Genomic DNA, 16,254 nt, shown 5'->3' with positions numbered 1-16,254 from the left:
AAAGATCGTATCATATCACGGGGTTTGGATGCACCGGCGAAGTTTGCACCAACTCTCAATGTGAGAAAGGGCAATGCATGGTACCGAAGAGGCTAGAAATGATGGAAAGGTGAGAGTGCGTATAATCCATGGACTCAACATTAGTCATAAAGAACTCACATACTTATTGCAAAAATCTACAAGTCATCAAAAACCAAGCACTACACGCATGCTCCTAGGGGGATAGATTGGTAGGAAAAGACCATCGCTCGTCCCCGGCCGCCACTCATAAGGAGGACAATCAAAGAACACCTCATGTTTCAAATTTGTTACATAACGTTTACCATATGTGTATGCTACGAACTTGCAAACTTCAACACAAGTATTTCTCAAATTCACAAATACTCAACTAGCACAACTTTAATATCACTAACTCCATATCTGAAAACAATCATCAAGCATCAAACTTCTCTTAGTATTCAAAACCCTCATAAGAAAGTTTTTACTAATCTTGAATACCTATCATATTAGGATTATTTAAGAAAATTACCATGATATTTAAGACTCTCAAAATAATCTAAGTGAAGCATTTGAGATCCATAGTTTCTATAAAACAAATCCACCTCTGTGCTCTAAAAGATATAAGTGAAGTACTAGAGCAAAACTATATAACTCAAAAGATATAAGTGAAGCACATAGAGTATTCTAATAATTTCCGAATCATGTGTGTCTCTCTCAAAAGGTGTGTACAGAAAAGATGATTGTGTGCAGCGACCAGACCTCAAACAGTCTGATCTCTGTGCTCAGGTGTCATCCCTGGATCAGTAATGCTGACACCACACAGTACATCGAAGGATTTATAGCAGAGTGGCAATCACACACTTATTACATCGTTGTCTCAAAGAGACTTATTACAATAAATATGGCTTAAGGCCATATAGTGTCGAAAACAGCGGAAGACTTGGAAGGTAAATGGGTCCATCAACTCCAACGGCATCACTAAGTATAGGGCCACGACCTAAAAGCACTTTACTCGTCGTCTGAAAAGTCTGCAACATAAGAAGTTGCAGCCCGAATATGGGTCAGCACATGGAATATGCTGGCAAAGTAACACATAGAGAGTAATGGAATGAAACAGCTATACTATATGCATATATGGCTGGTGGAAAGCTCTATGGTTACAGTTTTTGCGTAAAGCCAGTTTTTCCCTACTGCAAAGGAATAAATTTATTTAACTATCATGGTGGTTGTGAAACATTGAGAATGGTTGACAGCATTCTCAATCCCAAATTAAAGTAATTAATACCCAACAACATTAATTAGAAGTAACATGTTGAGATTCACAATGATATTCAAGTACTAGATACTCAAGTTGTCCATAACCGGGGACACGGCTAATCATGATTAGTTTGTACACTCTGCAGAGGTTTGCGCACTTTTCCCCACATGACTCAATCGCCTCCGTTTGTTTTCTCACACTACATGGTGTTTGAGAAATGGATGACCGAGACATAGTCTTTCAGAAGCGCTAGCACCTTACTTGTGGGGTAGACCGTACCACCTACAACCCCTACATCTGCTGGTCCACCCCGTAAGAGTTCGCACAACTTAGTCAACTACGCCAGAGCCCATAGTAGCATGTGGCTGCACACGGAAGTTTCTAGCATGAAAGATCTTATGATCCCTTTGAGCCTGGGTGGCGGTCCGAAAAAAAACAGGCAAGTCCTGATAGACATCAGGTGCCTCAATCCACCCAGATGTGTGTTTAATTTGCCACCTTAGATAAACCATTAAAATTATCAACTCACATCTGTCATGGATTTCACTCACCCAATCCACGTCTACTAGCATAGCATGGCATAATAAGCAAACGCAGAAGTAACTTCCAAAGGTTTGATAATAAACAGGTAATAGGTACTACCTCATCTACTTCCCATCCCACAATTTAATTAGATCCTAATCATGCAATGTGAGAGGATTGATCTAATGCAATAAAACATGGGTTGTAGAAAAGGTATGATCAAAGTGTTACTTGCCTTGCTGATGATCTGCGAGACCTAGGGTTTCGAAGTAACAAGCGGCGCAATCCAGGTGATCTATCGCAGACAAACAACAAGCATACAATAAGCACTCATCTAATGCACAGGTAAAACTCGAACAAGAGAACGAACCAGATAGTTCAATTTAAGAACTCCGGTTGCAAAGAAAGAAAGAACAGACGACGGAAAAACAAACGGCGGAAGAAAACAACTCGGTTCTAGCAAGTTGAAACTAGGTCAAATTTTACTGGGGCAAAAACTTGTTTAAGTTGATTAGACGGAACGGCGGTTTCGCAACGAAACTCCAGGCGCTTGAATCACCTGATTCTGATAAACGAGCGAGAAGAAAGACTAGAACGAAGATCGAATCTGAGATCACGATCGCGGAATAAATCCGACGAAAAGAAAAAGAAGAATGATTAAATGAACGGGCGTCGTTAACCGGGGAAAAATCAATGATCACATTCATTGAGACGAACGGTCCGAAAGACGAACGAAAACCGATCTATGGTTTTCGGAGAAAAAGACCGAAATGAAAATCCGATCTAGAAACCGTAACGGTTTAGAAAAGAACCGGAAAGAAAACGAACCGGAAGAGAAGAAAAGAATCAGAATGGTTTATAAGAAAAACCGAACCGAGGAAGAAAAAGAGACGCGGCGTGGGGCAACCTTGGCAAGGGGCTCCGGCGAACGGCGGCGTAGGGCGGCGGCGGCGTGGGCAAGGTGCGGCGGCAGCGGTGATGAGGGGCGGCGCGGCTAAGGCGGTGGCGGCGGTGGTGAGGGGCGCGGGGTGGTGCGGGGCTTAGGGAGGCGCGGGGTGGTGTGGGGCTTGGGGAGGAGAGGGCTTTTGATTTGATGTTTTAGAGGGGGGGGTGTGGGGGTATTTATATAGGTGAGGGGAGAGGAGACTTGGGGTAGGGGACAAGAAATAGACTAGGAATAGGAATCCTAGAAGAAAAGAAAACGGAACAAAGAAAAGAGCCGGCCTAGAATCCTAAAAGGATTCCGCCTGAGGCAAGAGGCGAGGCGGCGGCCTGGGCACTTGGCGCCTGGCGCACGCGCGCTGCGCACGGGAGGCTGGGGCGGCTGGCTGGCTGGGCCTTGGCCGGCTGGCCGGCGGAAGGCTCCTTTTTTTTAAATAGTTTCCACGCGCAGAAAAACACAGAAAAGAAAATCTAAATGAGCTCCAAAAATTCTAAAGTAAATTTTCCCCGACTCCTAAAAATGAGCCGGACAAAATGAACTTTTCTTCGGGCCTAAAATGCAATTTTCGAAAACATGCATTTTTCCCTATCCGAATAAAACGCAAATAAAACTCCGGCAAAAACCAAAATTGATCTATTTATTAAATCTTCATTTTTCCTAAATTTGGGAAAGTCATATTATTCCCTCTCTCATAATTTTTTGATATCGGAAAAATTATTGAAGATGAAATAAATAAATCAAATGATCCTCTTTTCAAATTCAAGAAAACTCTCAAATATGAAAATAACGAAATCTCCAACTCTCTCCGTGGGTCCTTGAGTTGCGTGAAATTTCTAGGATCAACCAAAATGCAAGAAAATATGATATGCATGATGATCTAGTGGATAACATTCCAAATTGAAAATTTGGGATGTTACAAACCTACCCCCCTTAAGATGAATCTCGCCCTCGAGATTCGGGTTGGCTAGAAAATAGGTGAGGGTGGTCCTTGAGCAAATCTTCTTCTCTCTCCCAGGTGGCTTCATCCTCTGAGTGGTGGTTCCACTGAACTTTGCAAAACTTGATAACCTTGCTACGAGTAACTCTGCTGGCATAATCGAGAATCTTTACTGGCTTCTCCTCATACGTTAAGTCGTCCTTCAACTGAATCGCTTCGAGTGTCACTGTATCTCTTAGCGGTACTTCCGCCATTTCGGCATGACATTTCTTCAGCTGAGAAACATGGAATACATCATGAACTCCTGACAGTCCCTCTGGTAATTCCAACTTATAAGCGACTTCTCCCATACGTTGCAAGATCTTATACGGTCCAACGAAACGTGATGCTAATTTTCCCTTAACTCCAAAGCGCTTAACTCCTCGAAGTGGGGATACTCGAAGATAAACTCTGTCTCCGGTTTCGTAAACTGTCTCCTTGCGTTTAGAATCTGCGTAGCTCTTCTGCCTGGACTGGGCTACCTTGAGCCTATCGCGAATCAACTTAACTTTCCGTTCAGACTCCTTAATCAAATCTGGTCCCAAGAATTGACGGTCTCCAACTTCGTCCCATGACAACGGTGTGCTGCACCTCCTTCCGTATAAAGCTTCGAAAGGTGCCATCCTCAAACTGGTTTGGTACCTGTTGTTATAAGAAAACTCCACATACGGCAAGTTATCGTCCCAACTAGATCCATAATCTAGTGCACAAGCTCTCAACATATCTTCCAAAATCTGATTGACTCTCTCGGTCTGTCCATCTGTCTGCGGATGAAAAGCTATGTTGAACTCTAGTCTGGTTCCTAAAGTTTCATGCAACTGATTCCAAAACTTTGAGGTAAATTGGGTTCCTCTATCTGAAATGATACTCCTCGGAACTCCATGCAAACAAATGATCCTAGTCATGTAGATCTTTGCCAACTTAGCACTGGTGTAAGTGGTCTTAACTGGGATAAAATGTGCTACCTTCGTCAAACGATCAACTACGTCCCATATCGAGTCATGGCCTGCTTTCGTCCTGGGTAGTCCTGTGATAAAATCCATGCCTATCTTATCCCACTTCCATTCGGGTATCGGCAATGGTTGTAACAATCCTGATGGCTTCTGATGCTCTGCATTTACTCTCTGACATACGTCACAAACTGCTACATATGCTGCAATATCCTTCTTCATTCCGGTCCACCAGAATGTTTCCTTCAAATCCAAATACATCTTGGTATTCCCTGGGTGAATCGAATACGGTGAATCATGTGCCTCTTGCAAAATGAACTTCCTGATCTCCGGGTCTTTTGGCACATAAACACGGTCCTCAAACCATAGGGTATCGTGCTCATCCTCACGAAATCCCTTTGCTTTTCCTTTGCTCAATTTATCTTTTATAGCAGCAATCTCCTTGTCAGATTTTTGAGCCTCTCTGATTTTATCCATCGATGTTGACTGAATCTCCAATGCTGCTACATAGCCTCTCAGAACTATTTCCAAACATAGCTCACGAAGGTTTTCTGCTAACTCCTTTGGTATTTTCTCCGTCATTAGAGTATTGACATGGCTCTTGCGGCTTAATGCGTCAGCTACTACATTAGCTTTTCCAGGATGGTAATGCAATCTCATGTCATAATCCTTGATGAGCTCCAACCATCTCCTTTGTCTGAGGTTCAACTCCTTCTGAGTGAAAATGTACTTCAAACTCTTGTGATCCATGTACACCTCACAATGATTTCCAATGAGGAAATGTCTCCACGTCTTTAATGCATGCACTACAGCTGCTAACTCCAAATCATGCATGGCATAATTCAACTCATGAGGCTTCAGTTGTCGTGAAGCATACGAAACAACTCTTCCTTCCTGCATAAGCACTGCTCCAAGTCCTCGACGTGAAGCGTCGCAATACACCTCATAATCCTTGGTCTGATCTGGCAAAATCAACACTGGTGAGGTAACCAAACGTTTCTTCAACTCCTGGAAACTAGCCTCACACTCTTCAGTCCATTTGAACTTAATATCCTTCTTCAACAATTCAGTCATAGGCTTTGCAATCTTTGAAAACTTCTCAATGAATCTCCGGTAGTATCCTGCGAGTCCAAGAAAACTCCGGATCTCTCCAACTATTGTTGGTGCTTCCCATTCTGTTACGGTCTCAACCTTAGTGGGGTCAACTGCTATACCTTCTCCGGATATAACATGTCCTAGGAATCCAACTTCCTTCAACCAAAACTCACATTTGCTGAATTTGGCATATAACTGATGTTCCCTTAGTTTCTCCAAAACCAAACGCAAATGTTCCTTATGCTCCTCTTCATTCTTTGAATAAACCAGGATGTCATCAATGAACACTACAACGAACTTATCCAAAAACTCCATAAACACTTTGTTCATCAGGTTCATAAAATAGGCAGGTGCGTTAGTCAATCCAAATGACATAACGGTATACTCATACAGTCCATATCTGGTGGTGAACGCTGTCTTAGGTATGTCCTGCTCTCGAATCTTCAATTGATGGTACCCTGATCGCAAATCGATCTTGGAAAACACTTTAGCTCCTTGCAATCGATCAAACAGATCGTTGATCATTGGCAGTGGGTACTTATTCTTGATGGTTACTTCATTCAATCCCCGATAATCTACAACCATCCTTAATGATCCATCCTTCTTTTCCACTAGAAGCACGGGTGATCCCCAAGGCGAAGAACTTGGGCGAATGTAACCTTTATCCAATAACTCCTTAATCTGATTCTTAATTTCCACCAAATCCTTTGCTGGCATCCTATATGGTCGCTTCGATATTGGGCCTGTACCTAGCAATAACTCAATCAAAAACTCAATGTCTCTATCTGGTGGCATGCCTGGCAACTCTTCGGGAAATACACCAGGAAAATCCTTTACCACTGGTACATCCTCTTGCACAACTCCTGTTAGGCAGTTTACTTGTGTCCTGTTTGGCATATGCCGGGATACATACTTGATCCTTCTTCCTTCTGGTGTGGTAAGCAAAATTGACTTACTAGCACACTCAATATTCCCTTTATACTTTGATAACCAATCCATGCCTAATATCACATCCAATCCTTGAGATTCCAATACTATTAGGTCTGAGGGGAACACATAGTTACCAATCCTTAATGGTAACCGATCACACCATCGTCTAGCCATATACTCCGCTCCTGGTGAGCTTACTAACATGGGTGACCTAAGGGCTTGGATAGGCAGGTTATATTTATCCACAAATCCCCTTGATATGTATGAATGCGATGCTCCAGTATCAAAAAGAACGAGTGCAGTAAATGACTTAACCAAAAACTTACCTATTACTGCATCGGGCTGATCTTCAACCTCCTCCACATTAATGTGGTTCAACTATCCCCTATTGAAAGGGTTCGGCTTCTTCCCAGAGCTTCCATTGCCATTTCCATTCTGGCCTTCGGGACATTCATTGGCATAATGTCCGGTCTTGGAACACTTGAAACAAGTGACTTAACTCAGGTCTCTCTTGGTTGGGGTCGATGGGGTGCTGCGGTTCTGGCCATTACTTTCTCCATTCCCATTACCATTCTTGTGGCCATTATGGTTGTGTGAGCTACCTCCTCCATGGGCGTGCTGAAACTTAAATCCCGGTTTAGGGGTAAAACGGGGCTTCTGCTGGGCTCCGGAGTTATACTTCCCCTGTCCATACTTCCTCTTACGGTTCTCAATCTGCTGTTGCTTTCCTTCAATCATGATGGCACGATCTACCAACTCTTGGTAGTTGTTGAAACTCGCTACCATCAACTGCATGCTTAGCTCATCATTCAATCCTTCCAGAAACATCTCCTGCTTAGCTGCATCCGTAGCAACGTCATCTGGGGCATAACGTGCTAACTTGCTGAAGTCGTCAACGTACTGGCCAACTGTCCTTCCTCCTTGGCGTAAGTTGCGAAACTCATGCTTCTTTATGGCCATAGCTCCTGCTGAAACATGGGCAGTGCGGAAAGCTTGCTGAAACTGATCCCATGTGATAGTGTCTACTGGGTAAGTGGCTGTGAAATTCTCCCACCATGCTGCCGCGGGTCCGTCAAGTTGGTGAGTGGCAAACTTCACTTTCTCACCATCCGTGCATCCTGCAGTGGTCAACTCCCTTCCTATCTTACGGAGCCAATCATCTGCTACAATCCGCTCGGTGCTACTGGAAAACACCGGCGGATTCAACCTAAGGAAACGGGCTAAGTGGTCAACAGGTGGTGGTGGTGGTGGGTTGTTGTTGTTCTGCTGGTTCTGGACTAACATCTGCATCAATTGATTCTGCTGCTGGATCAATTGAGTGAGTTCCGGTGGGAATCCATTGTCACGTCTCGGAGACATCTGAGGGTTTAGAAGGGACGAGATTTAAGAATAGAGGGGGTCTAAAGGGAAAACACTACCCCAATGCACATGAGCAAATGCACACAAAAATCACTTCATTCAATCAAACAAGGGCTTACAACGGTCTAACTATCGCAAAAGTGCTCGAACTATTGTGTTTACAGGGGGAATACTACTACTATCTGGTGGTCTTTTAGAAATTTGAACCGGTGGAAGACTCCATGATATCCGCTCCAGCTTCGTCTTCAAAGTCGGGTTCACTTGGATCCGAATCAGTGTCGTCGATGATGATGTAGTCGTCCGGACATGCGACGTACTCGTCGTCCTCCTTGGATGCTAACTTCCTCTTGAGTTCTTCAATCTCCTGCTTAAGATCACCATTGTGTCTCGCTAGAGCTACGATCTCGTCCATGTAGTCCTTGCGTGTAGACTTCAGTTCTCCTTCTAGCTCGATGATCCTTGCCTTCGCATTCTTCAACTCTATCATATCATTGCACATCTGGTTCTCGTGGTGTCGAATGTGCTGGTTTAACTGCTGGATGAAAGATGCGATGGATCTATCCTTCTTGGTGCTGACTAACTCCCATTGTTCATCTCGGCGTCCACAAATCTGGTAGATAGTATCCCTGAGATCCTTGCAGTAGACTTCTCCAATGCGTCCCATGGTGATGTGAGCTGCCATGCTCTTTCCTAGACTCCAAGTTGGTGCATCAAAAGAAAATTCTATGGGCTCAGTGACTGGCATGAACGTCCTTCCTGGAACTTGAACTTGAATCATCCAGCGCTCTTCTTCAGGTAAAGTGGCGTTGTAGGTTCCCGTGAAGCTTGGTACTCCTATGTTCAGGTATCTAGTGACTTCCTTCAAGTGGCGTCCAAAGGGTGCATCTTCATCCAGTTGCGTAAACTTGTTCCTTGCATCCGCCATCCTAGAGAATAGAAAAGATGAGAGGTCAGAAGAGAAGAGAGTGAGTAGTGATCTAGGTCTTTAGCTTAGTGGTCGTGTCCTACAGTCAGCGTGTGCTCTGATACCATCTCTGTAGCGACCAGACCTCAAACAGTCTGATCTCTGTGCTCAGGTGTCATCCCTGGATCAGTAATGCTGACACCACACAGTACATCGAAGGATTTATAGCAGAGTGGCAATCACACACTTATTACATCGTTATCTCAAAGAGACTTATTACAATAAATATGGCTTAAGGCCATGTAGTGTCGAAAACAGCGGAAGACTTGGAAGGTAAATGGGTCCATCAACTCCAACGGCATCACTAAGTATAGGGCCACGACCTAAAAGCACTTTACTCATCATCTGAAAAGTCTGCAACATAAGAAGTTGCAGCCCGAATACGGGTCAGCACATGGAATATGCTGGCAAAGTAACACATAGAGAGTAATGGAATGAAACAGCTATACTATATGCATATATGGCTGGTGGAAAGCTCTATGGTTATAGTTTTTGCGTAAAGCCAGTTTTTCCCTACTGCAAAGGAATAAATTTATTTAACTATCATGGTGGTTGTGAAACATTGACAATGGTTGACAGCATTCTCAATCCCAATTAAAAGTAATTAAAACCCAACAACATTAATTAGAAGTAACATGTTGAGATTCACAATGATATTCAAGTACTAGATACTCAAGTTGTCCATAACCGGGGACACTCTGCAGAGGTTTGCGCACTTTTCCCCACATGACTCGATCGCCTCCGTTTGTTTTCTCGCACTACATGGTGTTTGAGAAACGGATGACCGAGACATAGTCTTTCAGAAGCGCTAGCACCATACTTGTGGGGTAGACCGTACCACCTACAACCCCTACATCTGCTAGTCCACCCCGTAAGAGTTCGCACAACTTAGTCAACTACGCCAGAGCCCATAGTAGCATGTGGCTGCACACGGAAGTTTCTAGCATGAAAGATCTTATGATCCCTTTAAGCCTGGGTGGCGGTCCGAAAAAAATAGGCAAGTCCTGATAGACATCAGGTGCCTCAATCCACCCAGATGTGTGTTTAAGTTGCCACCTTAGATAAACCATTAAAATTATCAACTCACATCTGTCATGGATTTCACTCACCCAATCCACGTCTACTAGCATAGCATGGCATAATAAGCAAACGCAGAAGTAACTCCCAAAGGTTTGATAATAAACAGGTAATAGGTACTACCTCATCTACTTCCCATCCCACAATTTAATTAGATCCTAATCATGCAATGTGAGAGGATTGATCTAATGCAATAAAACATGGGTTGTAGAAAAGATATGATCAAAGTGTTACTTGCCTTGCTGATGATCCGCGAGACCTAGGGTTTCAAAGTAACAAGCGGCGCAATCCGAGTGATCTATCGCAGAAAAACAACAAGCATACAATAAGCACTCATCTAATGCACAGGTAAAACTCGAACAAGTGAACGAACCAGATAGTTCAATTTAAGAACTCCGGTTGCAAAGAAAGAAAGAACAGACGATGGAAAAACAAACGGCGGAAGAAAACAACTCGGTTCTAGCAAGTTGAAACTAGGTCAAATTTTATCGGGGCAAAAACTTGTTTAAGTTGATTAGACGGAACGGTGGTTTCGCAACGAAACTCCAGGCGCTTGAATCACCTGATTCTAATAAACGAGCGAGAAGAAAGACTAGAACGAAGATCGGATCTGAGATCACGATCGCGGAATAAATCCGACGAAAAGAAAAAGAAGAACGATTAAACGAACGGGCGTCGTTAACCGGGGAAAAATCGGTGATCACGTTTGTTGAGACGAATAGTCCGAAAGAAGAACGAAAACCGATCTAGGGTTTTCGGAGAAAAAGACCGAAACGAAAAACCGATCTAGAAACCGGAACGGTTTAGAAAAGAACCGGAAAGAAAACGAATCGGAAGAGAAGAAAAGAATCGGAACGGTTTATAAGAAAAACCGAACCGAGGAAGAAAAAGAGATGCGGCGCGGGGCAACCTTGGCGAGGGGCTCCGGCGAACGGCGGCGTAGGGCGGCGGCGGCGTGGGCAAGGTGCGGCGGCGGCGGTGGTGAGGGGCGCGGAGTGGTGCGGGGCTTGGGGAGGCGCGGGGTGGTGTGGGGCTTGGGGAGGAGAGGGCTTTTGATTTGATGTTTTAGAGGGGGGGTGTGGGGGTATTTATATAGGTGAGGGGAGAGGAGACTTGGGGTAGGGGACAAGAAATAAACTAGGAATAGGAATCCTAGAAGAAAAGAAAACGGAACAAAGGAAAGAGCCGGCCTAGAATCCTAAAAGGATTCGGCCTGAGGTAAGAGGCGAGGCGGCGGCCTGGGCACTTGGCGCCTGGCGCACGCGCGCTGCGCACGGGAGGCTGGGGCGGCTGGCTAGCTGGGCCTTGGCCCGGCTGGCCGGCGGAAGGCTCTTTTTTTTAAATAGTTTCCACGCGCAGAAAAACACAGAAAAGAAAATCTAAACGAGCTCCAAAAATTCTAAAGTAAATTTTCCCCGACTCCTAAAAATGAACAAATGAACTTTTCTCCGGGCCTAAAATGCAATTTTTCGAAAACACGCATTTTTCCCTATCCGAATAAAACGCAAATAAAACTCCGGCAAAAACCAAAATTGATCTATTTATTAAATCTTCATTTTTCCTAAATTTGGGAAAGTCATATTATTCCCTCTCTCATAATATTTTGATATCGGAAAAATTATTGAAGATGAAATAAATAAATCAAATGATCCTCTTTTCAAATTCGAGAAAACTCTCAAATATGAAAATAACGAAATCTCCAACTCTCTCCGTGGGTCCTTGAGTTGCGTGAAATTTCTAGGATCAACCAAAATGCAAGAAAATATGATATGCATGATGATCTAGTGTATAACATTCCAAATTGAAAATTTGGGATGTTACATTGTGGTAAACTAAAAAGCAAAGACTCAAATCATACAAGACAATCCAAGCAAAACACATATCATGTGGTGAATAAAAATATAGCTCCAAGTAAAGTTACCGATGGAAGTAGACGAAAGAGGGGATGCCTTCCGGGGCATCCCCAAGCTTTGCCTTTTTGGTTTCCTTCGATTATCTTGGGGGTGCCATGGGCATCCCCAAGATTAGGCTCTCGCCACTCCTTGTTCCATAATCCATCAAATCCTTACCCAAAACTTGAAAACTTCACAACACAAAACTTAAAGTAGAAAATCTCATGAGCTCCGTTAGCGAAAGAAAACAAAAGACCACTTCAAGGTACTGTAATTAACTCATTCTTTATTTATATTGGTGTTAAACCTACTGTATTCCAACATCTCTATGGTTTATAAACTATTTTACTAGCCATATATTCATCAAAATAAGTAAACAACACACAAAAAACAGAATCTGTCAAAAACAGAACAGTCTGTAGTAATATCCAGCTAGAGCAAGATCTGGAACCCCAAAAATTCTAAAATAAACTGCTGGACGTTAGGAATTTATCTATTAATAATCTTCAAAAAGAATTAACTAAATATCACTTTCCAAATAAAAATGGCAGCAGTTCTCGTGAGCGCTAAAGTTTCTGTTTTTACAGCAAGATTAACAAGACTTTCCCCAAGTCTTCCCAACGGTTCTACTTGGCACAAACACTAATTAAACACAAAAAACACAACCAAAACAGAGGCTAGATACATTATTTATTACTAAACAGGAGCAAAAAGCAAGGTATAAAAATAAAATTGGGTTGCCTCCCAACAAGCGCTATCGTTTAACGCCCCTAGCTAGGTATAAAAAGCAAGAATAGATCTAGGTATTGCCATCTTTGGTTGGCAATCCATAAGTTGCTATCATAATAGATTCATAAGGTAATTTAATTTTCTTTCTAGGAAAGTGTTCCATGCCTTTCCTTAATGGAAATCGGAATCTAATATTTCCTTCCTTCATATCAATAATTGCACCAATCGTACTAAGGAAAGGTCTACCAAGAATAATAGGACATGAAGGATTGCAACCTATGTCAAGAACAATAAAATCTATGGGAACATAGTTACTATTTGCAACAATAAGACCATCATTAGTTATTCCGATAGGTTTCTTAATAGTGGAATCTGCAAGGTGCAAGTTTAAAAAGCAATCATCAAAATCACAGAAAGCTAACAAATCACACAAAGTCTTTGGAATCGTGGAAACACTAGCACCCAAATCACACAAAGCATAGCATCCATGATCTTTAATTTTAATTTTAATAGTTGGTTCCCACTCATCATAAAGTTTTCTAGGGATAGAAACTTCCAAATCAAGTTTTTCTTCATAAGATTGCATCAAAGCATCAACGATATGTTTGGTAAAAGCTTTATTTTGGCTATAAGCATGAGGAGAATTTAGCACGGATTGCAACAAGGAAATACAATCTATCAAAGATCAGCTATCATAATTAAATTCCTTGAAATCCAAAATAGTAGGTTCGTTAACATCTAGAGTTTTGATCTCTTCAATCCCACTTTCATCAATTTTAGCATCAAGATCTAAAAACTCCAAATTTTTGGAATGCCTTCTACTTAAGGGTGGATCATATTCAGTCCCATCATTATCAAGATTAATATTGCAAAACAAAGATTTAATAGGGGACACATCAATAACTTTTAGATCTTCATCTTTATTATCATGAAAACTAGAAGAACACGCTCTTATAAAGGAATCTTTCTTAGCACGCATCCTAGCTGTTCTTTCTTTGCACTCATCAATGGAAATTCTCATTGCTTTGAGAGACTCATTGATATCATGCTTAGGAGGAATAGATCTATGTTTTAAAGAACCAACATCAAGAGAAATTCTATCAACGTTCCTAGCCAAATCATTAACTTTTAGCATTTTCTCTTCATGCAAAGCATTGAAATTCTTTTGTGAATTCATAAATTCGTTAACACTAGTCTCAAATTCAGAGGGCATCTTATTAAAATTTCCATAAGAATTGTTGTAGGAATTACCATAATTATTAGAGTAATTACTAGGATAAGGCCTAGGAATAAAGTTTCCTCTATACGCGTTGTTACCAAAATTATTCCTACCAACAAAATTCACATCCATATATTCATTATTATTCTCAATCGACAAAGGCATATCATTAGGATCAGAAGATTTATCCAACTTTCATAATTTCATAAGTTCATCCAACTTTCCATAAGTTCATAAGTTCATCCAACTTTCCACTCAAAACATTAATTTCTTTTATCGCATGCACTTTTTTATTATTAGATCTTTCAGTGTGCCACTGAGAATAATTAACCATAATATTATCTAGGAGTTTAGTAGCTTCTCCTAAAGTGATTTCCATGAAAGTGCCTCCCGCAGCCGAATCTAAAAGATTTCTAGAAGCAAAATTCAATCCGGCATAAAAATTGTATAATCATCCACAAATTCAAACCATGTGTTGGGCAATTACGTATCATTAATTTCATCCTCTCCCAAGCTTGTGCAACATGTTCATGATCAAGTTGCTTAAAATTCATAATATCGTTTCTAAGAGAGATGTTCTTAGCGGGAGGAAAATACTTAGAGATAAAAGCATCTTTGCACTTATTCCAAGAATCAATACTATTTTTAGGCAAAGACGAAAACCAAGCTTTAGCACAATCTCTAAGCGAAAAAGGAAATAGCTTCAATTTAACAATATCATTGTCCACATATTTCTTCTTTTGCATATCACACAAATCAACAAAGCTATTTAGATGGGTAGCAGCATCTTCACTACGAAGGCCGGAAAACAGATCTTTCATGACAAGATTCAGCAAGGCAACATTAATTTCACGATTCAACATCGGTAAGAGGAGGAATCGGAGTGCTAATAAAATCAGTGTTGTTGGTATTGGTAAAGTCACACAATTTAGTGTTATCTTGAGCCATCATGACAAGCAAGCAATCCAACACACAAGCAAACGAGGAACGGGCAAAAAAAGGGCAAATAGAGAAAGAGAGGGAGGATAGAGAGAGAGGGGGCAAATAAAATGGCAAGGGTGAAGTGGGGGAGAGGAAAACGAGAGGCAAATGGCAAATAATGTAATGCGGGAGATAAGGGTTTGTGATGGGTACTTGGTATGTTGACTTTTGCGTAGACCTCCCCGGCAACGGCGCCAGAAATCCTTCTTGCTACCTCTTGAGCACTGCGTTGGTTTTCCCTTGAAGAGGAAAGGGTGATGCAGCAAAGTAGCGTAAGTATTTCCCTCAGTTTTTGAGAACCAAGGTATCAATCCAGTAGGAGGCTACGCGCGAGTCCCTCACACCTACACGGTCACTTACGAGAGTGAGATCTGATAGATATGATAAGATAATATTTTTGGTATTTTTATGATAAAGATGCAGAGTAAAATAAAAGACAATGAAAATAAATAAGTGTTGGAAGATTAATATGATGGAAGATAGACCCACGGTGGGTGAACAAATTACTGTTGAGCAATTGACAGAATTGAGCATAGTTATGAGAATATGTAGGTATGATCATGTATATATGCATCACATCCGAGACAAGTAGACCGACTCCTGCCTGCATCTACTACTATTACTCCACACATCGACTGCTATCCAGCATGCATCTAGAGTATTAAGTTCATAAGAACAGTGTAACGCTCTAAGAAAGATGACAAGATGTAGAGGGATAAATTCATGCAATATGATAAAAAAACATCTTGTTATCCTCGATGGCAACAATACAATACGTGCCTTGCTGCCCCTACTGTCACTTGGAAAGGACACCGCAAGATTGAACCCAAAGCTAAGCACTGCTCCCATTGCAAGAAAGATCAATCTAGTAGGCCAAACCAAACTGATAATTCGAAGCGACTTGCAAACATAACCAATCATACATAAAAGAATTCAAAAGATCCAAATATTGTTCAGAGATAAACTTGATCATAAACCCACAATTCATCGGTCTCAACAGACACACTGCTAAAGAAGATTACATCGAATAGATCTCCACGAGAGAGGGGGAGAACATTGTATTGAGAACCAAAAAGAGAGAAGAAGCCATCTAGCTAATAACTATGGACCCGAAGGTCTAAGGTAAACTATTCACACATCATCGGAGAGGCTATGGTGTTGATGTAGAAGCCCTCCGTGATCGATGCCCCCAACGGCAGAGCTCCGGAACAGGCCCCAAGATGGGATCTCATGGATACAGATAGTTATGGCGGTAGAATTAGGGTTTTGGCTCCGTCTTTGATCGTTTGGGGGTACGTAGGTATATATAGGAGGAAGGAGTACGTCGGTGGAGCAACAGGGGGCCCACGAGGGTGGAGG

Source organism: Triticum dicoccoides, chromosome 1A (assembly GCF_002162155.2).
Source record: "Triticum dicoccoides isolate Atlit2015 ecotype Zavitan chromosome 1A, WEW_v2.0, whole genome shotgun sequence".
Classification (NCBI taxonomy): Eukaryota; Viridiplantae; Streptophyta; class Magnoliopsida; order Poales; family Poaceae; genus Triticum; species Triticum dicoccoides.
Note: the sequence above shows the minus strand (reverse complement) of the source record.